The sequence below is a fragment of the Bombus affinis genome, unplaced genomic scaffold (genome assembly GCF_024516045.1).
Source record: "Bombus affinis isolate iyBomAffi1 unplaced genomic scaffold, iyBomAffi1.2 ctg00000064.1, whole genome shotgun sequence".
NCBI classification, from domain to species: Eukaryota; Metazoa; Arthropoda; class Insecta; order Hymenoptera; family Apidae; genus Bombus; species Bombus affinis.
In genome coordinates this window covers 50,514-77,019 of record NW_026108821.1, presented here as the reverse complement: position 1 = coordinate 77,019, position 26,506 = coordinate 50,514, and the positions used below count along the sequence as shown (strand labels likewise).

Here is a 26,506-nt window from a genome sequence, read left to right as displayed (position 1 = left end):
GTTTTAGACGGCTTCCGTATTTCGACTTGGCCTGTTGCTTCGTTGGTACACAGAATTCTGCCGGCAATCGTATGCCGGTGCCATAAACCATTTCGGCTGTCGTCGTTTTCACGTCCGTAATAACTGTTCGTATGCCAAATAAAACTGTTGGCAAGATTTCTACACAGTTGCTCGTATCGTGGCATTTGATTGCTGCTTTTAGTTGACGGTGCAGGCGCTCTACCATCCCGTTGGTCGCGGGGTGATAGGCTGTCGTTCGTAAATGCCTAATGCCCAGGAACAGGCATAATTCGTTAAATATGGTTGATTGGAACTGGCGTCCTTGATGGGTCCTTATCCTTAAAGGTACGTCGAAACGGAATATCCACGTGGAAAGGATGGCTGAAACAACGGTTGCCGCCTCCATGTCGGCGATGGGAACGGCTTCGGTCTAATGCGAAAAACGATCGATTTTCGCCAGGCAATGTCGGTATCCTAGCGTACCGTGTCTGGGGGGGTTTGCCATAAGGTCATCGACGTCCTGTAGCTGTTGATCGCTGAGGCATTTGCCCAGCGTCACGTTCCTAATTATGCTCTAGCAGTTTATATTTCTCTAGGCAAGTTGTTTGAATGAACTGTAATTTATACCTGTTAAATCAGTGTATACTTAATTGAACCACCCCGATTATCCTAACGGAAATAAGGTTATCGATCTGTTCGTGGCTGTTAGGAACATGATACATTTACACTGTACATGTGAATGTGCGTGTAAGCGTCAGAGGACGTCCAGGCCTTAGTTGGGACAAAAGACAAGAGTCAGTCGTTTCAAGTATCTGGAAGAGTCGGTTGGCAACAAGCGTGCGTGCGAGTAGGATTTCGAGGTCTTTAGAGTATAAGATATTGTTGGGAATATGATACATTTACACTGTACATGTGAATGTGTGTGTAACCGTCAGAGGACGTCCGGGTCTTGGTTGAGACAAAAGACAAGAGCCAGTCGTTAGAAGTATTTGGAAGAGTCGGTTGACAACAAGCGTGCGTGCGAGTAGGTTTTTGAGGTCTTAAGAGTATAAGATATATGTATAACAGTTGTGTGCTAAATAAAGGGAATTTTTTGTATTTCCGAATCCATTCTATATCTTTTCACAGAGTTCGAGAAGAGGAAGCGTCGATCGTGAGAAACATAGATTTCTCCTATTTTCTCGTAGTTGGAACGAGGACTGTTTGTCGGTTTGAAGGACTTTAGTTAAACAAATCTTAAGGTTTATAGCGGGTCCTCGTACTAGCTGCTCATGTATTTACTCAAATAATGGAGTCTGCGTGTGGCGAGCCACGGGACAGAAATCGTTGAAATGCTTACCGTCGTGCCCCGTCCCAAGTATACCTTTTAAGGAGAGCTATAGAGTTACTTCATGCCTTTGTTAGACAAAACGTTCATACCTTGACCGCGACTACGTTCGGCGACTGACTGTCTCCTCGAGTCCGAGCTCACTATCATAAATCTCTGTAGCGGCAGATGTCTGTCAGATACACTCTCACCGAATATTTACAGCGAGCCTAAGGACCCGCTATAAATCTTAGGTTTCATGCAGCTAAGATTCTCTAAAGGGACAAATAGTCTTTGTCTCAGTAGTCCCTACACATACCACCCACTACGGGAAATCTGCTTCTTCTCACGTACGACGCTCCTCGCTAGCAACTTTCTCTCAAGGGCAGCGGTCATCCCTTTCCAACAACCAACTCACAATTTTGCCAATTAACAGCGACGTCCCTTTCCCTCACTCTCTGAACTAACACTTTTCTTAACGAATCCGATGATCCCGTATCCTTAGACACACCCAAACATAGTTCTCCTAAGGAGCATCATCGCGACACAAATTCATTCTGTTCTATCGCGAGCCGCGAGGCAAGTTGGAAGACGCCTTCTGGATTGTTCGTCCGCAGTCGTACGTAATAGCAAATCTGAATCTCTCGACGTATGTGCAATCGTCTCGACTCGAACCACCGCGTAAAGTATCACGCCGAGCTTGAACTTGTAATCTTGAATCGATAATTGTACCGTGCTTTCGGCGCGCTAGTGTATATCACGAACACAAGCAAATAAACAGTTATTGTTAAACAATACCGAGTGATTCTTCTATACCTATCACGCACGTTACCTCATCTCAAATAAGTACAGTCGGATTGAATGACAACAGTTTCATAATACGGCTATGGTGAAGTCTAAATTACAGTACTAGGGGTCTTCCCAAAGTTCCGAAGGGAAGTTTCAGGTGTTCTTTCATCTCCGACACGGCCATTCTGACTATCACGCGTCCTCGTATGTAACTAAAATATTGAGTTTCCTAACATTAGACTCGATACAATTAACATTATTCACAATTTAACTAGATGTTCGAATAAGGCAAGGGTCCAGTGTAGCAACAAATCCTGTTCGGGGATTTGGCAGCAAAAAAATAAAAGATTATGAAAATTAGTAGCGTTATACTTAGTATCCAATGTGATAGTTGCATCCTGCAGGTTATCAGTCGGATCGTAACGGCATGATGGACCATTTTCGATTTCGCACTCCAAAGGATCTCGGTCTTCTAGATCGTATGAGCACATAGAGCTTCGTTCCACGGTTTCACTGAGTCTTATCATATTGTCACCCCGAAAAGCATGCAAGTCGCATCGCATGTTCTCACTGAGCCTTATCATACTGTTACCATGAAAAGCGTGTGAGCCACATCGCATGTTCTCACTGAGCCTTATCATACTGTTACCATGAAAAGCGTGTGAGCCACATTACACGTTCTTTCTGAGCTTTATCACACTGTTACCATGAAAAGCGTGTGAGCCACATCACACGTTCTTTCTGAGCTTTATCACACTGTTACCATGAAAAGTGTGTGAGCCACATCACACGTTCTCTCTGAGCTTTATCACACTGTTACCATGAAATGAAAAGCGTGCGAACTTCCCCTGCCGGGTGTTATTGGCATAGTGCTACTAATCTTCCGAGATCGAAGTACTCGTATCGTCATGGCCACTGTTATGGCCTTCACTACAGACATCCAACTCGGCAGGAGTGCAACCATCTGGCATTTTCCTCAACATGTCGTGACTGTACTTGAACGATCGCTTACCGTTTAATACCTTTAAGATATACATGCCTCCTTTCAAAACTTCTGCTATTACAAATGGACCTCTAAATTTTGGATCTAATTTGGTTTGATTTCGTTCCTCATTTTGCGTAATACGAAATCACCGAGGTTAAACCTAACCGCTTTAGCTTTAATTTTGTCAAATCCATCCTCATCATACCTAGCACTAGTTTCCATCCCCTTTATTGCCTGTCGTCTTATATTGGAGATATCGATACTTTTGATGTTATCGGGTAACAACAGATCGTACGGTCTTGTCGTTCTACCTATTAGTAGTTCAAATGAGCTCGAGTTTGTCACGCGGTTGGTGGTGCAATTCAAAGCCAACTGTATTTCCCCAATCGCGTCTTGCCACGGCCGCCCGGTCGTTTCCACTACCGTGAACATAATTTTCAATGCACCCGTAACACGCTCTACCTGTCCCTTGGCTCTACTAGCACCGGTCGCTATCAAGTGAACTTTAATTCGTTTGCTTTCGCAGAATTCTCGAAATTCCTTACCCTTAAAACATATTCCCTGATCTGCTATTATCTGGCAGGGCCTCCCGAATAAAAATATAGCGGATTTAAGCGCTTTAATGGTGTTAAGGGAATCTATCTTACGAGTATGATGCAGGTATACGAATTTAGTGAAGACGTCGATCAAAACAATGACGTGCTCCTTTGAATCGCTTTTACCATTCAACTTGCCTGTTATGTCCATGTGGACCGTATGCCAGGGTATGCTGGTCTTAGGTATAGGATGCAGTTCGGCTTGTACCTTACCTAAACTAGCTTTCGAATCTTGACAAGCATGACAGTTCTCAATGAATCGGCGAACGTACTTCGCCATCACTTCGAAACAGTAATATTCGTATAGTTTCTCCCAACCTTACTGCATAATTGACTGGTGCACACGGTTAATAACAGACCATCTAAAACCACTTGGGACTATAGGTAAACAGAGAGTCCTGCCGTTTCTTTGTATCCTACGGTAAATAGTACCGGACCTTAATTCGTATGTATTCGCGATGTCTCCCGCGAGCCCATCGTTTTGCAATTCCTTGACGATTTCCAAGATTTGAGAATCACGACGTTGTTCCGCTAACAGGCAATCTTCCGAAATTTCTGCCAGATTAACTATTTTCTCTTTGATTTTGTCGAATTTAATAGGGTCAACGCCTGTGCGGTTTCGCGAAAAGAAATCTACGTGAGCCGTCCGTTTACTTTCCCGATACATAAAGTCATAAATAAAAGTCTGCAAGTAAGTCCATCACCTCTGGTCCCTGTCATTTAAATGTACTTTATTACTCAGCGCTTTCTACGAGTTGCAATCCGTGACGACAAGAAATTTCCGTCCATGTAGATAGTGACGGAAATGTTTTACGGCGTTTACGATAGCTAATGTTTCGAGTTCATAGGAGTGATATCTGGATTCCGCGGGGCTGGTTCTATTATTGTAATACTCTATTACCTTGTTCTTACCTTCGGCTTGATGCGCCAAATCGCCCCGTAACTCTCCGAGCTAGCATCAGTAGGTAGTGCTATCGGGTAATTGGGGTTGAATGTCATTAGCACCGGCGCGTCGGTCAGGACGGAAACTACCTGTTGTCTTATTTTTTCGTGTCTATCTGTCCAAGTTTTATTTCTGTTATCTGAGATGAGCGCGTACAGGGATGAGCGCGTAGTTTCCTCATCTGTGAGAATTTTGGGATGAACTGTGTGACGGTCGTTGGCACAGGTAAAGAACTTAAGGTGTGTATTTTACCCGGGTCGGGACGAACTCCTCCGTTATGAATTACATATCTCAAATAGAGCACCGATGTCCTTGAGAGAACGTTTCGCAAAGCTAAAAGAGAATCCGGCTTTTACGAGGGTATCTAAGACGGTGTTTCAATCTTTCTAAAGCTTGATCTATCGAGTCGGCAATAATTAGGACATTATCGAAATAAATAACAACGTACGAATGAGCGAGGTCGCCTGGGGCGTTGCGAATGGCCCTCCGAAAGACGGACGGTGCAATTTTTCAGTCCAAACGGCATCGTTATCTATTCATATTATCTGTCGGGGGTAACGAACGCTGTATACTCAGCTGAATTAGGATAAATAGGAATTTGGTGAAACCCGCTGACCATGTCCAGGCTAATAAAGTATCTCGCCTCTTGCAATCTCGCGACTTGATCCGCAATAAGGAGTAAAGGGTACCGATCCGCGACCATATTTTGACTTAGCTCTCGGGAACCTGCTCATAATCTATCTGAGCCGTTTTTCTTCTACACGAGTTACGTAGGGCTCGCAAATGGCGAATTACTAGGCCTTATGATCTTTGCATTAATTAAAACGCTCGTTTTCTCACGTACCGCTCTTCGCTTCTCCTCGGTAAGTCTATAAGAACTTCCTCGTACGGTGGTGTTAGGATCAATTAATCGTATTTCTAACCGGCCTGTATTTGCGCGAATACGTAGGAAACCCGTAACGAATGAATCTTTGAATTTGACGAGAAGAGAAATTGATCGACTTTTATTATTACCATGTACATCAGTGTCAACTTCATTAACGACGATCTCGTTTGCAGTGGTTTCATTACAGACATTAATTATTTTTGTTTTACACATAGCGAGGCTATTTTGTGTAATGTTACGTCAAAACCCAGACTTAGAGTTCCGCAACTAATCGCGATATCATATTTTAAATAACTATCAGGAAGGGCATGAGAAATTATCTTCGATGTAAAAATCATTAATTCACACGATGAACAAATGGGTGGCATTTGTTTAATACAGGTATTCCCTACCCCTCGCATTACTAATATGTCAGTCATTCCTTTGTCAGAAAATCTCGAGGCCGTGGACTCTTTAATTAGTGAACGCGCTGCTCCCGAATCGGAGTAAAATGGAAACGATTCACCCAGATGACTTGATCTATCCGTTGATGCTTCCAGTACGCACGAGTCGACTCGCCACTCGTTATTGAAATTATAGTTTCCTTCCATAATCAGGTTGGCAGCTGCGCCCCATGCAGCGGATTCGGAGCACGCGATTTTAAGGGTTAAAACGTGGTAGCGAAAAATTGTTAAGTTTCACACTCGATTTTTGCACTAGCGACTGAATTACTTGCGCACGATGGTCTTAAGTGCTAGCACTGTTATAGTCGGCACTGATCCCACTTCAGATGTCGGGTTGGCGTTAAGATTAGAGTTAGGGTTAAGGACGTGAAACGAATCCCTATTGGCGCTAGACGTGATCATTATGCAATAGAGGTGATATTTACTAGTGCAAATATGACTATGATGGAATTGGACAAGTAATCGCGGTAATTAGATACTCTAGAAGCTAATGACAATGATCCTAGGCTCAATAACGAATCAGCGGTCAACGGGATGACGAACTCTACTTTTCTTTAGCGTCTATGTTGTACTCAATGTTAATGCATGGGGCAATCACTACGTATCAGAGGGTTACTTGAATCGTCGTCGAGATCGTACGGGAGAGTGGATCTCCATCACGGTAACGCTGTCGAGGAAATCTATGATGGGTGTGCCTAAGGGCACGAAACCATCGGATTCGTGGAGAAAATTCTTCGTTCGGAAAGTGAGGGAAATTGGCGTTACTGTTATTTGGTCAATTTCCATGTTGGTGGTTAGGGAAGGGTGCTAGCCGCCCTTAAGAGCTTCGAGAAGAGGTAGTGTCGTTCGTGAGAAAAATAGATTTCTCCTATTTTCTCGTAGTTGGAACGAGGACTGTTTGTCGGTTTGAAGGACTTTAGTTAAACAAATCTTAATATTCATAGCCGGTCCTCGGGCTAGCTGAACATATACTGTCGAGACGTGTCGACATCTGGTAATCATCTTACTCAAAGAATAGAGTCTGCGTGTGGCGAGCCACGGGACTGAAATCGTTGAAATGCTTACCGTCGTGCCCCGTCCGAAGTATTTCTTTTAAGGAGAGCTATAGCGTTACTTCATGCCTTTGTTAGACAAAACGTTTATCCCTTGACCGCGACTACGTTCGGCGACTGGTTGTCTGCAAAACTGCAAATACGCAGGGTTCGGCTGGGTCCCGATTTTACATGCATCAAACGGAAAAACGTGCACTGTGTTTGCCAGCAAATTTGGAGTATAACGAGCCTCTAATTGTAGCCATGTATGCCATAGAATCGGAGATACGTCGGTTTGAATACTTAATCCTGAATATACGAAACTGCAACTACGCTGGATCTGGCTGGGTCCAGATTTTACATAGAGTAAACCGGCATCAGATGTGGAATATAACGCGCATCGTATGACCAATGTTTCTGCAAAACAAGCGGAGATACCTTGATTCGAATATGTAAGCATTAATATCCAAAACTGCAATCACGCTGGATTTCTCCGAGTCCAGTCTTGACAGTGTGCAAACGGGCTGATGTGTGCTGTATTTGGCAGCAAATGTGGAGTATAACATGCATCCTATTGTCGACGTACCTACAATGGATACGGAGATACTTTCACTTGAATAACTAGGCTTGAATATGCAAAACTACAAATACGCTGGATTTGACTCGGTCCGGATTTAACACGGCTTAAACCAGATGAAGCGCTCTGCGTATGGCAGTCAATGTGGAATATAACGCGCATCGTATTGTCGACATATGTGCTATGGAATCGGAGTCACGTTGATTTGAATATCTAAGCCTGAACATACAAAATTGCATTTGGGCTGGATTTTGCAGGGACCAGAGTTGACACAGCACAGACCGGCTGATTTGGCATCATATGTGGAGTGTTCTGCGCATGGAATAGGCGACATAGAAACCAAGATACGTTCATTTGAATATGTAATATTTGAAAATTTCTCCAGAAAATGCATAATTGCGTATACGCTTAGTTTGGCTGCGACCACACGTTACATAGCTCAAACCAGGTAATATACATTGTGTTTGGCAGCAAAAGTGGCGTATATCGCGCATCGAATTGTCGGCATAACTGCAATGCAAACGGCGATACGGTGATTTGAATAATTAATCATGAATATGTAAAGCAGCAATTTCGCTAGGTTTGACAGAAACCGGAGTTGACATGGTACAAACCAGCAGATGTGCGGTGCACATGACATCGGATGTGAAATGTAACGGGCATCGCTTTGTCGGCATATGTGCAATAGAAACGGAGATACATTCATTTGAATATGTTAACCTTAATTTGTAAAACTGCAGTTAAGCTTGATATGTCGAGGACCAGAGATGATATAATAGCACGAGCCAGTTGATGTGAGCTGTATTTGGCAGGCAATGAGAAGTATATCTCGCATCTAATTGACGACAAATCTGCAATTGCAGCGGTGATACATTGTAGTTAATATTCAATAATGGGCCTATTACGATACCGATAGTATTAGCGTGACTGAAACACATTGCCGTCTCAGTAAAACCATTTTATTTCAAGCTTCACGCTACAGTTCTGAATCCGGACAAGACCGTTTCAAGTTCTCGCAAGAGCAAGCAGTCAAATTAAGGTACTCACACGAGTTAGAGTCTAATACATTTTATTGGTCCAACATCGATGGGGCGATCTCGCATCGAAGTTTTCAGAGGACCGCGTAACCTTCCAACGACGACCGCCGTACGAGCAGCGGATAAACTTATTTCGTGCGTTAGGTTGCCCTCACCACGTCCTCTACTTCTTGATTCTTGGTTGGTAGCTTTTGCGGCTGCAGGTCCGAGAAATTGCATCTTGACCCGCTTTCTCGTATGTCGCATGTGACGTCTCGCTTTCCGCCGTAGTCACTTGTCGGATCCACAAACGTTGAACCATTTGCGCGAGACAAGCGCGGCGCTCTGCAGGGACGAGGGATCCAATTTTCGAAGTATCAAGTGCGATACCTCCAGTGGTAGTTCGGAAATGATATCTACTTTACTTGGCACGAACAAACCAACGACGCGTAGTAGAGATCTAAAAAATTCCATGTTGCTTCTACTGTTGCGCGAGCACGACTGACGGTCTGGCTAAGAGTGGAGGCTTATATATGTGCTGTTCGTCACGGTGCACTGCGAGTTCCGGTTCCGGGTGAGAGTGCTGGTCAGGCAGAATCGATGGTATGTGCATGTATTTTCACTTACATCGGGTTCACATTATGATTAGAGTCAGAGGCGCGAAACGGATCTTCATTTGGTTTAGACGTTGTAGTTATGCAATAGAGCAGATATTTACTAGTGTAAATTTGATTGTTATATAATTTGACAAGTAGTCGTGGTAATTAGGTACTCGAGAAGCTAATGACAATGATCCTGGTTTCAATAACAAAGCCGCGGTCAACGGGACAACAGAATTCGTTTTCATCCTGATTCCAAGTTGTACCATACTTCCTTATCTACGGTATAGGTAGGACTGAACAAACTCTTTGTCAAAACATAGAATATCCACCGAATGTTAAGGCTCTTTGTAACTGGCTAATGTGACCTCACGAGAGAATGATTTTCCGGCACGATGATGCTGCAGAGGAAAACTATGATGGGTGTGTCTAAGGGCACCAGAACATCGGATACGTGGAGAAATGACTCCGCTCGGAAAGAGATTGAAAGTGACGTTACTGTTAATTAGACAATTTCCATGTTGATGGTTAGAGAAGGATGCTAGTAGCCCTTGAGGGAACGTTGCTAGCGGGAAGCGTCGTCCGCGGAAAAATAGATTTCACCTATCATCCCGTAGGTGAAACAAAGACTGTTTGCCTGTTTAGGACTGTTAAGGACTTTAATTAACTAAATCTTAAGGTTTATAATGGGTCCTCAGGCTAGCTAAACATATACTGTTGAGATGCGTTGACATCTGGCAATCATCTTATCCGACGGATAGAGTCTGCGTGTGGCGAGTCACGGGACAGAAACCGTTGGAATGTTTACTGTCACGTGCCGCTACGATTATTTCATTTAAGGACAGCTATCGAATTACTCCATGCCTTTATTAGACAAAACGTTCATCCCTTGACCGCGGCTACGTTCGGTGACTGGTTGTCGCCTCGAGGCCAAGTGCAGTATCACAAGTTTCGAACAATTACAATCGGACTAGATGACTACGATTGTTTAATTACAGCTATGGTAGAATCTAGATTACAATGTTACGGGATTTTCCCAAAATTCCAAACGGAAGGTTCCCGTGTTTTATCATCTCCGATTTATATTTATGCTTGATCTGTCTGGGACCAGTCTGGATATAGCGCAAACTGGCTGGCAAACGATGTATTTGGCAAGAAATGTGGAGTACCTGGCACATCGAATTGTCGACATATCAGCAACAGCAACGGAGATACGTGGAGTTGAATATTTGAGTCTGAATCTGCAAAACAACAATTACACTGCATATAACAGAGACCAGAGTCGATGTTCTGGCGCGCAACACATCTGCACTCCATCCCGCGCGGCTTGGCATCCAACGGTCCACGTGCCATCCTTCGAATCCTCCATAGGCCCAAGGACCCATCATAAAGCCGAAATCCCAACTGCATTGTTCGCACATATGGCCTAAGTCAATCTGTTTTCCCGAAAAGACTTTCTAATTCTAGAAGTGTTTTCGGTCGGTTTTTAGAAAGGTCCTTGGGTTTATTACGCCCTCTTAAGAGTTACGGAGAAGGCGGGTATTGACTTAACGAAAAAAGCGGACATCTACCTAACGGAAAATCTGAGATTTCCCATAAACAATGTCGCCTAGGACCCACGTTGGTAGGAGGCTTCTTCCTCCTCTCTTCCTTTCTAACATTAGTCGTAACCAATCGGCATCGCGGATCATTGCCCTCACTTTCCTAACTAACAATGTAATCAACGAATCCGCGTTCTTCGCTCAAAGGGCACACCAATACCGAGCTTCGTACTCACATCAGAATAAACTTTAGAGTTCCATCGTCTCTCGCGGTGACTAAAGTTCCTGCAATCCCTATAACTCTCACCGTTCCTATATCTCTAAGAGCCTCCTATTTCTCTCACAGTATCCAGAAGTCCGACAGCTCCTACAGCTCTCACGGACCTAGAGCTCCTATAGCTCACACTCTCATCTAAGAATAATCCATTTCTTCGTTATCTGTATCTTAAGCAACGGCGTTCTTACTCAGTGTGATTGTATAAATCGTTGGAAATACATATATTTTTTATAACTTTGTGACCCCCAGTGTTATACCACAACGACTACACCTATTATCCTAAGCGAAATACGGGGATCGAACTATCCGTGGAGTCGATTATTCCAATCGTAACGGGAATTTACGACTCCCATTGACGCGTATTCAAACGAACGCGTCTCCCCGCGATAGCTCGAAAATACAGTCGACATAGCGCAAACCGAATAAGTACTGTATTTGGCTGTAATTGTGGAGTATAGCGCGCATCGCATTTGCGATATGTATCCAATAGCAGCGCTGATACGTTGGTTTGAACATTTAGGCATGAATATGCAAAACAGCAATTACGCTGAATCTGTCAGTGACCAGAGAAGACGTAAGACAGAAGAGATGATAGAATCGGAAGATGTGCTCTGTGCTCACCAGCAAATCAGGAGCATAACGCTCACCGAATTGTCGTCATATCTGCCATAGAAACGAAGATACGTTGCTTTCGATATTCAAGCATGAATATGCTAAACTGCTATTATGGTGTATTTGACAGGGACAAGAGTGAACAAAACGCTAACCTACTGATGTGCGCTGTATATGACATCAGTTGTCAAATATAACGCGCACCGAATTGTCTGTAAGTGTGCCATAGAAACGGAGATTCGTTGGTTGGAATATTTAATACTGAATATGTAAAGCTGCAAATACGCAGGGTTCGGCTGGGTCCCGATTTTACATGTATCAAACGGAATAACATGCACTGTGTTTGGCAGCAAATTTGGAGTATAACGAGCCTCTAATTGTAGCCATATGTGCCATAGAATCGGAGATACGTCGGTTTGAATACTTAATCCTGAATATACGAAACTGCAACTACGCTGGATCTGGCTGGGTCCAGATTTTACATAGCGTAAACCGGATGATGTGCACTGTACTTGGCATCAGATGTGGAATATAACGCGCATCGCATGGCCAATGTTTCTGGAAAACAAGCGGAGGTACCTTGATTCGAATATGTAAGCATTAATATCCAAAACTGCAATTTCGACGGATTTCTCCGAGTCCAGTCTTGACAGTGTGCAAACGGGCTGGTGTGTGCTGTATTTGGCAGCAAATGTGCAGTATTACGTACATCCTATTGTCGACGTACCTACAATGGATACGGAGATACTTTCACTTGAATAACAAGGCTTGAATATGCAAAACTACAAATACGCTGGATTTGACTCGGTCCGGATTTAATACGGCTTAAACCAGATGAAGCGCCCTGCGTATGGCAGTCAATGTGGAATATAAAGCGCATCGTATTGTCGACATATGTGCTATTGAATCGGAGTAATTTTGATTTGAATATTTAAGCCCGAACATAGAAAATTGCATTTGGGCTGGATTTTGCAGGGACCAGAGTTGACACAGCGCAAACGAGCTGATGGGCAATGAAACTACAGCAAATGCTGAGTACAAGGCGTATGGAATTGTCGACATATGTGCAAAAGAAGCGGCGAATCTTTGAATGCAATATTTAAGCATTAACAACAAAAACTACAATTACGCTGGATTTTACAGGGTCCAGAGTTGACATAGCACAGACCGGCTGATTTGGCATCATATGTGGAATGTTCTGCGCATGGAATAGGCGACATAGAAACCAAGATACGTTCATTTGAATATGTAATATTTGAATATTTCGCCCGAAAATGCATAATTGCGTATACGCTGAGTTTGGCTGCGCCCACACGTTACATAACTCAAACCAGGTAATATACATTGTGTTTGGCAGAAAAAGTGGCGTATATCGCGCATAGAATTGTCGGCATATCTGCAATGCAAACGGCGATACGGTGATTTGAATAATTAATCATGAATATGCAAAGCACCAATTTCGCTAGGTTTGACAGAGGTCGGAGTTGACATGGTACAAACCAGCAGATGTGCGGTGCACATGACATCGGATGTGAAATGTAAAGGGCATCGCTTTGTCGCCATATGTGCAATAGAAACGGAGATACATTCATTTGAATATGTTAACCTTAATTTGTAAAACTGCAATTACGCTTGATATGTCGAGGACCTGAGATGATATAATAGCACGAGCCAGCTGATGTGAGCTGTATTTGGCAGGCAATGAGGAGTATATCTCGCATCTAATTGACGACAAATTTGCAATTGCAGCGATGATACATTGTAGTTAATATTCAATAATGGGCCTATTACGATACAGATAGTATTATCGTGACTGAGACGCATTGCCGTCTCAGTAAAACCATTTTATTTCAAGCTTCGCGCTACAGTTCTGAATCCGGACAAGACCGTTTCAAGTTCTCGCAAGAGCAAGCAGTCAAATTAAGGTATTTACACGAGTTAGAGTCTAATACATTTTATTGGTCCAACATCGATGGGGCGATCTCGCATCGAAATTTTCAGAGGACCGCGTAACCTTCCAACGACGACCGCCGTACGGGCAGCGGATAAACTTATTTCGTGCCTTAGGTTGCCCTCACCGCGTCCTCTACTTCTTGATTCTTGGTTGGTAGCTTTAGCGGCTGCAGGTCCGAGAAATTGCATCTTGACCCGCTTTCTCGAATGTCGCATGTGACGTCTCACTTTCCGCCGTAGACACTTGTCGGATCTACAAACGTAGAACCATTTGCGCGAGACAAGCACGGCGCTCTGCAGGGACGAGGGATCCAATTTTCGAAGTATCAAGTGCGATACCTCCAGTGGTAGTTCGGAAATGATATCTACTTTACTTGGCACGAACAAACCAACGACGCGTAGTAGAGATCTAAAAAATTCCATGTTGCTTCTACTGTTGCGCGAGCACGACTGACGGTCTGGCTAAGAGTGGAGGCTTATATATGTGCTGTTCGTCACGGTGCACTTCGAGTTCCGGTTCCGGGTGAGAGTGCTGGTCAGGCAGAATCGATGGTATGTGCATGTATTTTCACTTACATCGGGTTCACATTATGATTAGAGTCAGAGGCGCGAAACGGATCTTCATTTGGTTTAGACGTTGTAGTTATGCAATAGAGCAGATATTTACTAGTGTAAATTTGATTGTTATATAATTTGACAAGTAGTCGTGGTAATTAGGTACTCGAGAAGCTAATGACAATGATCCTGGTTTCAATAACAAAGCCGCGGTCAACGGGACAACAGAATTCGTTTTCATCCTGATTCCAAGTTGTACCATACTTCCTTATCTACGGTATAGGTAGGACTGAACAAACTCTTTGTCAAAACATAGAATATCCACCGAATGTTAAGGCTCTTTGTAACTGGCTAATGTGACCTCACGAGAGAATGATTTTCCGGCACGATGATGCTGCAGAGGAAAACTATGATGGGTGTGTCTAAGGGCACCAGAACATCGGATACGTGGAGAAATGACTCCGCTCGGAAAGAGATTGAAAGTGACGTTACTGTTAATTAGACAATTTCCATGTTGATGGTTAGAGAAGGATGCTAGTAGCCCTTGAGGGAACGTTGCTAGCGGGAAGCGTCGTCCGCGGAAAAATAGATTTCACCTATCATCCCGTAGGTGAAACAAAGACTGTTTGCCTGTTTAGGACTGTTAAGGACTTTAATTAACTAAATCTTAAGGTTTATAATGGGTCCTCAGGCTAGCTAAACATATACTGTTGAGATGCGTTGACATCTGGCAATCATCTTATCCGACGGATAGAGTCTGCGTGTGGCGAGTCACGGGACAGAAACCGTTGGAATGTTTACTGTCACGTGCCGCTACGATTATTTCATTTAAGGACAGCTATCGAATTACTCCATGCCTTTATTAGACAAAACGTTCATCCCTTGACCGCGGCTACGTTCGGTGACTGGTTGTCGCCTCGAGGCCAAGTGCAGTATCACAAGTTTCGAACAATTACAATCGGACTAGATGACTACGATTGTTTAATTACAGCTATGGTAGAATCTAGATTACAATGTTACGGGATTTTCCCAAAATTCCAAACGGAAGGTTCCCGTGTTTTATCATCTCCGATTTATATTTATGCTTGATCTGTCTGGGACCAGTCTGGATATAGCGCAAACTGGCTGGCAAACGATGTATTTGGCAAGAAATGTGGAGTACCTGGCACATCGAATTGTCGACATATCAGCAACAGCAACGGAGATACGTGGAGTTGAATATTTGAGTCTGAATCTGCAAAACAACAATTACACTGCATATAACAGAGACCAGAGTCGATGTTCTGGCGCGCAACACATCTGCACTCCATCCCGCGCGGCTTGGCATCCAACGGTCCACGTGCCATCCTTCGAATCCTCCATAGGCCCAAGGACCCATCATAAAGCCGAAATCCCAACTGCATTGTTCGCACATATGGCCTAAGTCAATCTGTTTTCCCGAAAAGACTTTCTAATTCTAGAAGTGTTTTCGGTCGGTTTTTAGAAAGGTCCTTGGGTTTATTACGCCCTCTTAAGAGTTACGGAGAAGGCGGGTATTGACTTAACGAAAAAAGCGGACATCTACCTAACGGAAAATCTGAGATTTCCCATAAACAATGTCGCCTAGGACCCACGTTGGTAGGAGGCTTCTTCCTCCTCTCTTCCTTTCTAACATTAGTCGTAACCAATCGGCATCGCGGATCATTGCCCTCACTTTCCTAACTAACAATGTAATCAACGAATCCGCGTTCTTCGCTCAAAGGGCACACCAATACCGAGCTTCGTACTCACATCAGAATAAACTTTAGAGTTCCATCGTCTCTCGCGGTGACTAAAGTTCCTGCAATCCCTATAACTCTCACCGTTCCTATATCTCTAAGAGCCTCCTATTTCTCTCACAGTATCCAGAAGTCCGACAGCTCCTACAGCTCTCACGGACCTAGAGCTCCTATAGCTCACACTCTCATCTAAGAATAATCCATTTCTTCGTTATCTGTATCTTAAGCAACGGCGTTCTTACTCAGTGTGATTGTATAAATCGTTGGAAATACATATATTTTTTATAACTTTGTGACCCCCAGTGTTATACCACAACGACTACACCTATTATCCTAAGCGAAATACGGGGATCGAACTATCCGTGGAGTCGATTATTCCAATCGTAACGGGAATTTACGACTCCCATTGACGCGTATTCAAACGAACGCGTCTCCCCGCGATAGCTCGAAAATACAGTCGACATAGCGCAAACCGAATAAGTACTGTATTTGGCTGTAATTGTGGAGTATAGCGCGCATCGCATTTGCGATATGTATCCAATAGCAGCGCTGATACGTTGGTTTGAACATTTAGGCATGAATATGCAAAACAGCAATTACGCTGAATCTGTCAGTGACCAGAGAAGACGTAAGACAGAAGAGATGATAGAATCGGAAGATGTGCTCTGTGCTCACCAGCAAATCAGGAGCATAACGCTCACCGAATTGTCGTCATATCTGCCATAGAAACGAAGATACGTTGCTTTCGATATTCAAGCATGAATATGCTAAACTGCTATTATGGTGTATTTGACAGGGACAAGAGTGAACAAAACGCTAACCTACTGATGTGCGCTGTATATGACATCAGTTGTCAAATATAACGCGCACCGAATTGTCTGTAAGTGTGCCATAGAAACGGAGATTCGTTGGTTGGAATATTTAATACTGAATATGTAAAGCTGCAAATACGCAGGGTTCGGCTGGGTCCCGATTTTACATGTATCAAACGGAATAACATGCACTGTGTTTGGCAGCAAATTTGGAGTATAACGAGCCTCTAATTGTAGCCATATGTGCCATAGAATCGGAGATACGTCGGTTTGAATACTTAATCCTGAATATACGAAACTGCAACTACGCTGGATCTGGCTGGGTCCAGATTTTACATAGCGTAAACCGGATGATGTGCACTGTACTTGGCATCAGATGTGGAATATAACGCGCATCGCATGGCCAATGTTTCTGGAAAACAAGCGGAGGTACCTTGATTCGAATATGTAAGCATTAATATCCAAAACTGCAATTTCGACGGATTTCTCCGAGTCCAGTCTTGACAGTGTGCAAACGGGCTGGTGTGTGCTGTATTTGGCAGCAAATGTGCAGTATTACGTACATCCTATTGTCGACGTACCTACAATGGATACGGAGATACTTTCACTTGAATAACAAGGCTTGAATATGCAAAACTACAAATACGCTGGATTTGACTCGGTCCGGATTTAATACGGCTTAAACCAGATGAAGCGCCCTGCGTATGGCAGTCAATGTGGAATATAAAGCGCATCGTATTGTCGACATATGTGCTATTGAATCGGAGTAATTTTGATTTGAATATTTAAGCCCGAACATAGAAAATTGCATTTGGGCTGGATTTTGCAGGGACCAGAGTTGACACAGCGCAAACGAGCTGATGGGCAATGAAACTACAGCAAATGCTGAGTACAAGGCGTATGGAATTGTCGACATATGTGCAAAAGAAGCGGCGAATCTTTGAATGCAATATTTAAGCATTAACAACAAAAACTACAATTACGCTGGATTTTACAGGGTCCAGAGTTGACATAGCACAGACCGGCTGATTTGGCATCATATGTGGAATGTTCTGCGCATGGAATAGGCGACATAGAAACCAAGATACGTTCATTTGAATATGTAATATTTGAATATTTCGCCCGAAAATGCATAATTGCGTATACGCTGAGTTTGGCTGCGCCCACACGTTACATAACTCAAACCAGGTAATATACATTGTGTTTGGCAGAAAAAGTGGCGTATATCGCGCATAGAATTGTCGGCATATCTGCAATGCAAACGGCGATACGGTGATTTGAATAATTAATCATGAATATGCAAAGCACCAATTTCGCTAGGTTTGACAGAGGTCGGAGTTGACATGGTACAAACCAGCAGATGTGCGGTGCACATGACATCGGATGTGAAATGTAAAGGGCATCGCTTTGTCGCCATATGTGCAATAGAAACGGAGATACATTCATTTGAATATGTTAACCTTAATTTGTAAAACTGCAATTACGCTTGATATGTCGAGGACCTGAGATGATATAATAGCACGAGCCAGCTGATGTGAGCTGTATTTGGCAGGCAATGAGGAGTATATCTCGCATCTAATTGACGACAAATTTGCAATTGCAGCGATGATACATTGTAGTTAATATTCAATAATGGGCCTATTACGATACAGATAGTATTATCGTGACTGAGACGCATTGCCGTCTCAGTAAAACCATTTTATTTCAAGCTTCGCGCTACAGTTCTGAATCCGGACAAGACCGTTTCAAGTTCTCGCAAGAGCAAGCAGTCAAATTAAGGTATTTACACGAGTTAGAGTCTAATACATTTTATTGGTCCAACATCGATGGGGCGATCTCGCATCGAAATTTTCAGAGGACCGCGTAACCTTCCAACGACGACCGCCGTACGGGCAGCGGATAAACTTATTTCGTGCCTTAGGTTGCCCTCACCGCGTCCTCTACTTCTTGATTCTTGGTTGGTAGCTTTAGCGGCTGCAGGTCCGAGAAATTGCATCTTGACCCGCTTTCTCGAATGTCGCATGTGACGTCTCACTTTCCGCCGTAGACACTTGTCGGATCTACAAACGTAGAACCATTTGCGCGAGACAAGCACGGCGCTCTGCAGGGACGAGGGATCCAATTTTCGAAGTATCAAGTGCGATACCTCCAGTGGTAGTTCGGAAATGATATCTACTTTACTTGGCACGAACAAACCAACGACGCGTAGTAGAGATCTAAAAAATTCCATGTTGCTTCTACTGTTGCGCGAGCACGACTGACGGTCTGGCTAAGAGTGGAGGCTTATATATGTGCTGTTCGTCACGGTGCACTTCGAGTTCCGGTTCCGGGTGAGAGTGCTGGTCAGGCAGAATCGATGGTATGTGCATGTATTTTCACTTACATCGGGTTCACATTATGATTAGAGTCAGAGGCGCGAAACGGATCTTCATTTGGTTTAGACGTTGTAGTTATGCAATAGAGCAGATATTTACTAGTGTAAATTTGATTGTTATATAATTTGACAAGTAGTCGTGGTAATTAGGTACTCGAGAAGCTAATGACAATGATCCTGGTTTCAATAACAAAGCCGCGGTCAACGGGACAACAGAATTCGTTTTCATCCTGATTCCAAGTTGTACCATACTTCCTTATCTACGGTATAGGTAGGACTGAACAAACTCTTTGTCAAAACATAGAATATCCACCGAATGTTAAGGCTCTTTGTAACTGGCTAATGTGACCTCACGAGAGAATGATTTTCCGGCACGATGATGCTGCAGAGGAAAACTATGATGGGTGTGTCTAAGGGCACCAGAACATCGGATACGTGGAGAAATGACTCCGCTCGGAAAGAGATTGAAAGTGACGTTACTGTTAATTAGACAATTTCCATGTTGATGGTTAGAGAAGGATGCTAGTAGCCCTTGAGGGAACGTTGCTAGCGGGAAGCGTCGTCCGCGGAAAAATAGATTTCACCTATCATCCCGTAGGTGAAACAAAGACTGTTTGCCTGTTTAGGACTGTTAAGGACTTTAATTAACTAAATCTTAAGGTTTATAATGGGTCCTCAGGCTAGCTAAACATATACTGTTGAGATGCGTTGACATCTGGCAATCATCTTATCCGACGGATAGAGTCTGCGTGTGGCGAGTCACGGGACAGAAACCGTTGGAATGTTTACTGTCACGTGCCGCTACGATTATTTCATTTAAGGACAGCTATCGAATTACTCCATGCCTTTATTAGACAAAACGTTCATCCCTTGACCGCGGCTACGTTCGGTGACTGGTTGTCGCCTCGAGGCCAAGTGCAGTATCACAAGTTTCGAACAATTACAATCGGACTAGATGACTACGATTGTTTAATTACAGCTATGGTAGAATCTAGATTACAATGTTACGGGATTTTCCCAAAATTCCAAACGGAAGGTTCCCGTGTTTTATCATCTCCGATTTATATTTATGCTTGATCTGTCTGGGACCAGTCTGGATATAGCGCAAACTGGCTGGCAAACGATGTATTTGGCAAGAAATGTGGAGTACCTGGCACATCGAATTGTCGACATATCAGCAACAGCAACGGAGATACGTGGAGTTGAATATTTGAGTCTGAATCTGCAAAACAACAATTACACTGCATATAACAGAGACCAGAGTCGATGTTCTGGCGCGCAACACATCTGCACTCCATCCCGCGCGGCTTGGCATCCAACGGTCCACGTGCCATCCTTCGAATCCTCCATAGGCCCAAGGACCCATCATAAAGCCGAAATCCCAACTGCATTGTTCGCACATATGGCCTAAGTCAATCTGTTTTCCCGAAAAGACTTTCTAATTCTAGAAGTGTTTTCGGTCGGTTTTTAGAAAGGTCCTTGGGTTTATTACGCCCTCTTAAGAGTTACGGAGAAGGCGGGTATTGACTTAACGAAAAAAGCGGACATCTACCTAACGGAAAATCTGAGATTTCCCATAAACAATGTCGCCTAGGACCCACGTTGGTAGGAGGCTTCTTCCTCCTCTCTTCCTTTCTAACATTAGTCGTAACCAATCGGCATCGCGGATCATTGCCCTCACTTTCCTAACTAACAATGTAATCAACGAATCCGCGTTCTTCGCTCAAAGGGCACACCAATACCGAGCTTCGTACTCACATCAGAATAAACTTTAGAGTTCCATCGTCTCTCGCGGTGACTAAAGTTCCTGCAATCCCTATAACTCTCACCGTTCCTATATCTCTAAGAGCCTCCTATTTCTCTCACAGTATCCAGAAGTCCGACAGCTCCTACAGCTCTCACGGACCTAGAGCTCCTATAGCTCACACTCTCATCTAAGAATAATCCATTTCTTCGTTATCTGTATCTTAAGCAACGGCGTTCTTACTCAGTGTGATTGTATAAATCGTTGGAAATACATATATTTTTTATAACTTTGTGACCCCCAGTGTTATACCACAACGACTACACCTATTATCCTAAGCGAAATACGGGGATCGAACTATCCGTGGAGTCGATTATTCCAATCGTAACGGGAATTTACGACTCCCATTGACGCGTATTCAAACGAACGCGTCTCCCCGCGATAGCTCGAAAATACAGTCGACATAGCGCAAACCGAATAAGTACTGTATTTGGCTGTAATTGTGGAGTATAGCGCGCATCGCATTTGCGATATGTATCCAATAGCAGCGCTGATACGTTGGTTTGAACATTTAGGCATGAATATGCAAAACAGCAATTACGCTGAATCTGTCAGTGACCAGAGAAGACGTAAGACAGAAGAGATGATAGAATCGGAAGATGTGCTCTGTGCTCACCAGCAAATCAGGAGCATAACGCTCACCGAATTGTCGTCATATCTGCCATAGAAACGAAGATACGTTGCTTTCGATATTCAAGCATGAATATGCTAAACTGCTATTATGGTGTATTTGACAGGGACAAGAGTGAACAAAACGCTAACCTACTGATGTGCGCTGTATATGACATCAGTTGTCAAATATAACGCGCACCGAATTGTCTGTAAGTGTGCCATAGAAACGGAGATTCGTTGGTTGGAATATTTAATACTGAATATGTAAAGCTGCAAATACGCAGGGTTCGGCTGGGTCCCGATTTTACATGTATCAAACGGAATAACATGCACTGTGTTTGGCAGCAAATTTGGAGTATAACGAGCCTCTAATTGTAGCCATATGTGCCATAGAATCGGAGATACGTCGGTTTGAATACTTAATCCTGAATATACGAAACTGCAACTACGCTGGATCTGGCTGGGTCCAGATTTTACATAGCGTAAACCGGATGATGTGCACTGTACTTGGCATCAGATGTGGAATATAACGCGCATCGCATGGCCAATGTTTCTGGAAAACAAGCGGAGGTACCTTGATTCGAATATGTAAGCATTAATATCCAAAACTGCAATTTCGACGGATTTCTCCGAGTCCAGTCTTGACAGTGTGCAAACGGGCTGGTGTGTGCTGTATTTGGCAGCAAATGTGCAGTATTACGTACATCCTATTGTCGACGTACCTACAATGGATACGGAGATACTTTCACTTGAATAACAAGGCTTGAATATGCAAAACTACAAATACGCTGGATTTGACTCGGTCCGGATTTAATACGGCTTAAACCAGATGAAGCGCCCTGCGTATGGCAGTCAATGTGGAATATAAAGCGCATCGTATTGTCGACATATGTGCTATTGAATCGGAGTAACGTTGATTTGAATATTTAAGCCCGAACATAGAAAATTGCATTTGGGCTGGATTTTGCAGGGACCAGAGTTGACACAGCGCAAACGAGCTGATGGGCAATGAAACTACAGCAAATGCTGAGTACAAGGCGTATGGAATTGTCGACATATGTGCAAAAGAAGCGGCGAATCTTTGAATGCAATATTTAAGCATTAACAACAAAAACTACAATTACGCTGGATTTTACAGGGTCCAGAGTTGACATAGCACAGACCGGCTGATTTGGCATCATATGTGGAATGTTCTGCGCATGGAATAGGCGACATAGAAACCAAGATACGTTCATTTGAATATGTAATATTTGAATATTTCGCCCGAAAATGCATAATTGCGTATACGCTGAGTTTGGCTGCGCCCACACGTTACATAACTCAAACCAGGTAATATACATTGTGTTTGGCAGAAAAAGTGGCGTATATCGCGCATAGAATTGTCGGCATATCTGCAATGCAAACGGCGATACGGTGATTTGAATAATTAATCATGAATATGCAAAGCACCAATTTCGCTAGGTTTGACAGAGGCCGGAGTTGACATGGTACAAACCAGCAGATGTGCGGTGCACATGACATCGGATGTGAAATGTAAAGGGCATCGCTTTGTCGCCATATGTGCAATAGAAACGGAGATACATTCATTTGAATATGTTAACCTTAATTTGTAATACTGCAATTACGCTTGATATGTCGAGGACCTGCGATGATATAATAGCACGAGCCAGCTGATGTGAGCTGTATTTGGCAGGCAATGAGGAGTATATCTCGCATCTAATTGACGACAAATTTGCAATTGCAGCGATGATACATTGTAGTTAATATTCAATAATGGGCCTATTACGATACAGATAGTATTATCGTGACTGAGACGCATTGCCGTCTCAGTAAAACCATTTTAATTCAAGCTTCGCGCTACAGTTCTGAATCCGGACAAGACCGTTTCAAGTTCTCGCAAGAGCAAGCAGTCAAATTAAGGTATTTACACGAGTTAGAGTCTAATACATTTTATTGGTCCAACATCGATGGGGCGATCTCGCATCGAAATTTTCAGAGGACCGCGTAACCTTCCAACGACGACCGCCGTACGGGCAGCGGATAAACTTATTTCGTGCCTTAGGTTGCCCTCACCGCGTCCTCTACTTCTTGATTCTTGGTTGGTAGCTTTAGCGGCTGCAGGTCCGAGAAATTGCATCTTGACCCGCTTTCTCGAATGTCGCATGTGACGTCTCACTTTCCGCCGTAGACACTTGTCGGATCTACAAACGTAGAACCATTTGCGCGAGACAAGCACGGCGCTCTGCAGGGACGAGGGATCCAATTTTCGAAGTATCAAGTGCGATACCTCCAGTGGTAGTTCGGAAATGATATCTACTTTACTTGGCACGAACAAACCAACGACGCGTAGTAGAGATCTAAAAAATTCCATGTTGCTTCTACTGTTGCGCGAGCACGACTGACGGTCTGGCTAAGAGTGGAGGCTTATATATGTGCTGTTCGTCACGGTGCACTGCGAGTTCCGGTTCCGGGTGAGAGTGCTGGTCAGGCAGAATCGATGGTATGTGCATGTATTTTCACTTACATCGGGTTCACATTATGATTAGAGTCAGAGGCGCGAAACGGATCTTCATTTGGTTTAGACGTTGTAGTTATGCAATAGAGCAGATATTTACTAGTGTAAATTTGATTGTTATATAATTTGACAAGTAGTCGTGGTAATTAGGTACTCGAGAAGCTAATGACAATGATCCTGGTTTCAATAACAAAGCCGCGGTCAACGGGACAACAGAATTCGTTTTCATCCTGATTCCAAGTTGTACCATACTTCCTTATCTACGGTATAGGTAGGACTGAACAAACTCTTTGTCAAAACATAGAATATCCACCGAATGTTAAGGCTCTTTGTAACTGGCTAATGTGACCTCACGAGAGAATGATTTTCCGGCACGATGATGCTGCAGAGGAAAACTATGATGGGTGTGTCTAAGGGTACCAGAACATCGGAAACGTGGAGAAAAGACTTCGCTCGGAAAGAGATTGAAAGTGACGTTACTGTTAATTGGATAATTTCCAGGTTGATGGTTAGAGAAGTATGCTAGTAACCCTTGGGGGAACGTTGCTAGCGGGAAGCGTCGTCCGTGGAAAAATATATTTCACCTATCATCCCGTAGTTGGAACAAAGACTGTTTGCCTGTTTAGGACTGTTAAGGACTTTAGTTAACTAAATCTTAAGGTTTATAATGGGTCCTCAGGCTAGCTAAACATATACTGTGGAGATGCGTTGATATCTGGCAATCATCTTATCCGACGGATGTCTGCGTGTGGCGAGACTGGGGACAGAAACCGTTGGAATGTTTACTGTCGTGTCCCGTCCCAAGTATTTCTTTTAAGGACAGATATAGAATTACTCCATGGCTTTATTAGACAAAACGTTCATCTCTTGACCGCGGCTACGTTCGGTGACTGGTTGTCGCCTCGAGGCCATGTTCGGTATCACAAGTTTCGAACAATTACAATCGGACTGGATGACTACAATTGTTTAATTACCGCTACGGTAGAATCTAGATTACAATGTTTCGGGATTTTCCCAAAATTCCAAATAGAATGTTGCGGTGTTCTTTCATCTGCGACTTATATTTATGTCGCTGGTAGTTCTTTCGCATTAGCTTATCGACGGCCTGGCTGGGAACGAATAGGGAAGCGAACTTTTCTGCCCGCGCACCTGGAGTGATGAATTCCTCAGTCCTCTTTGTTTTGCTCGTTTCAAACATCAGGTGGTATTATTACTTCGCGATTTTCGCTGTAATGGTGTTCAATGTTACCGTGCAATAAAAATTCACGCATTTCGGACGGTCTAAGTGTACGATTACGTTCTTGTTGCTAACTTCAATCGCAATGGTCCTTTTTGCTCTCGATATAAATTGATGCTGTCCGCCGTAGGGTGCTTGTAAGGGGTTTCCGATGTAATCGTGACGTAGAAATACGTAAGACTTTAGACGGCTTCCGTATTTCGACTTGGCCTGTTGCTTCGTTGGTACACAGAATTCTGCCGGCAATCGTATGCCGGTGCCATAAACCATTTCGGCTGTCGTCGTTTTCACGTCCGTAATAACTGTTCGTATGCCTAATAAAACTATTGGCAAGATTTCTACACAGTTGCTCGTATCGTGGCATTTGATTGCTGCTTTTAGTTGTCGGGGCAGGCGATCTACCATCCCGTTGGTCACGGGGTGATAGGCTGTCGTTCGTAAATGCCTAATGCCGAGGAACAGGCATAATTCGTTAAATAAGTTTGACTCGAACTGGCGTCCTTGATCGGTCCTTATCCTTAAAGGTACGTCGAAACGGAATATCCACGTGGAAAGGATGGCTGAAACAACGGTTGCCGCCTCCATGTCGGCGATGGGAACGGCTTCGGTCTAACGCGAAAAACGATCGATTTCCGCCAGGCAATGTCGGTATCCTAGCGTCCCGTGTCTGGGGGGGTTTGTCATAAGGTCTTCGACGTCCTGTAGCTGTTGATCGCTGAGGCATTTGCCCAGCGTCACGTTCCTAATTACGCTGTTAGGAACATGATACATTTACACTGTACATGTGAATGTGTGTGTAAGCGTCAGAGGACGTCCGGGTCTTGGTTGAGACAAAAGACAAGAGCCAGTCGTTAGAAGTATCTGGAAGAGTCGGTTGACAACAAGCGTGCGTGCGAGTAGGATTTTGAGGTCTTAAGAGTATAAGATATATGTATAACAGTTGTGTGCTAAATAAAGGGAATTATTTGTATTTCCGAATCCATTCTATATCTTTTCATGGTAGCAGAGCGTGGTTCATAATTTTGTAAGTTATTTTAGTGCGTGTTTTTCAATATTGCGAGTTAGTTCGTGTGAATTCTCAGTAAGGAAGGAAACGTTCAAAGGTTACAAAGAGGAAAAATACACTTCGAGCACGTAGGAACGCTTGAGTAAGAGATCAGGAATCATTTAAAACGGAGAGATCGGAAATCATGATACCTATTTTCGATGGTGAGGATTACGGTATGTGGAAGCAAAGAATAACGATGCTTCTCAGATGTAAAGAATGCGAGATTGTCACAACTCGT

General features: G+C 43.6%; 1 long non-coding RNA gene across 1 annotated transcript; it reads left to right on the top strand.

Moving 5' to 3' along the window:
- Window positions 1-898: 898 nt before the first annotated feature.
- Window positions 899-26,198, top strand: LOC126926959 (uncharacterized). Its single transcript, XR_007715040.1, has 2 exons — window positions 899-1,028; window positions 26,121-26,198. It is a non-coding gene; the product is annotated as an uncharacterized LOC126926959 (long non-coding RNA).
- Window positions 26,199-26,506: the final 308 nt, after the last annotated feature.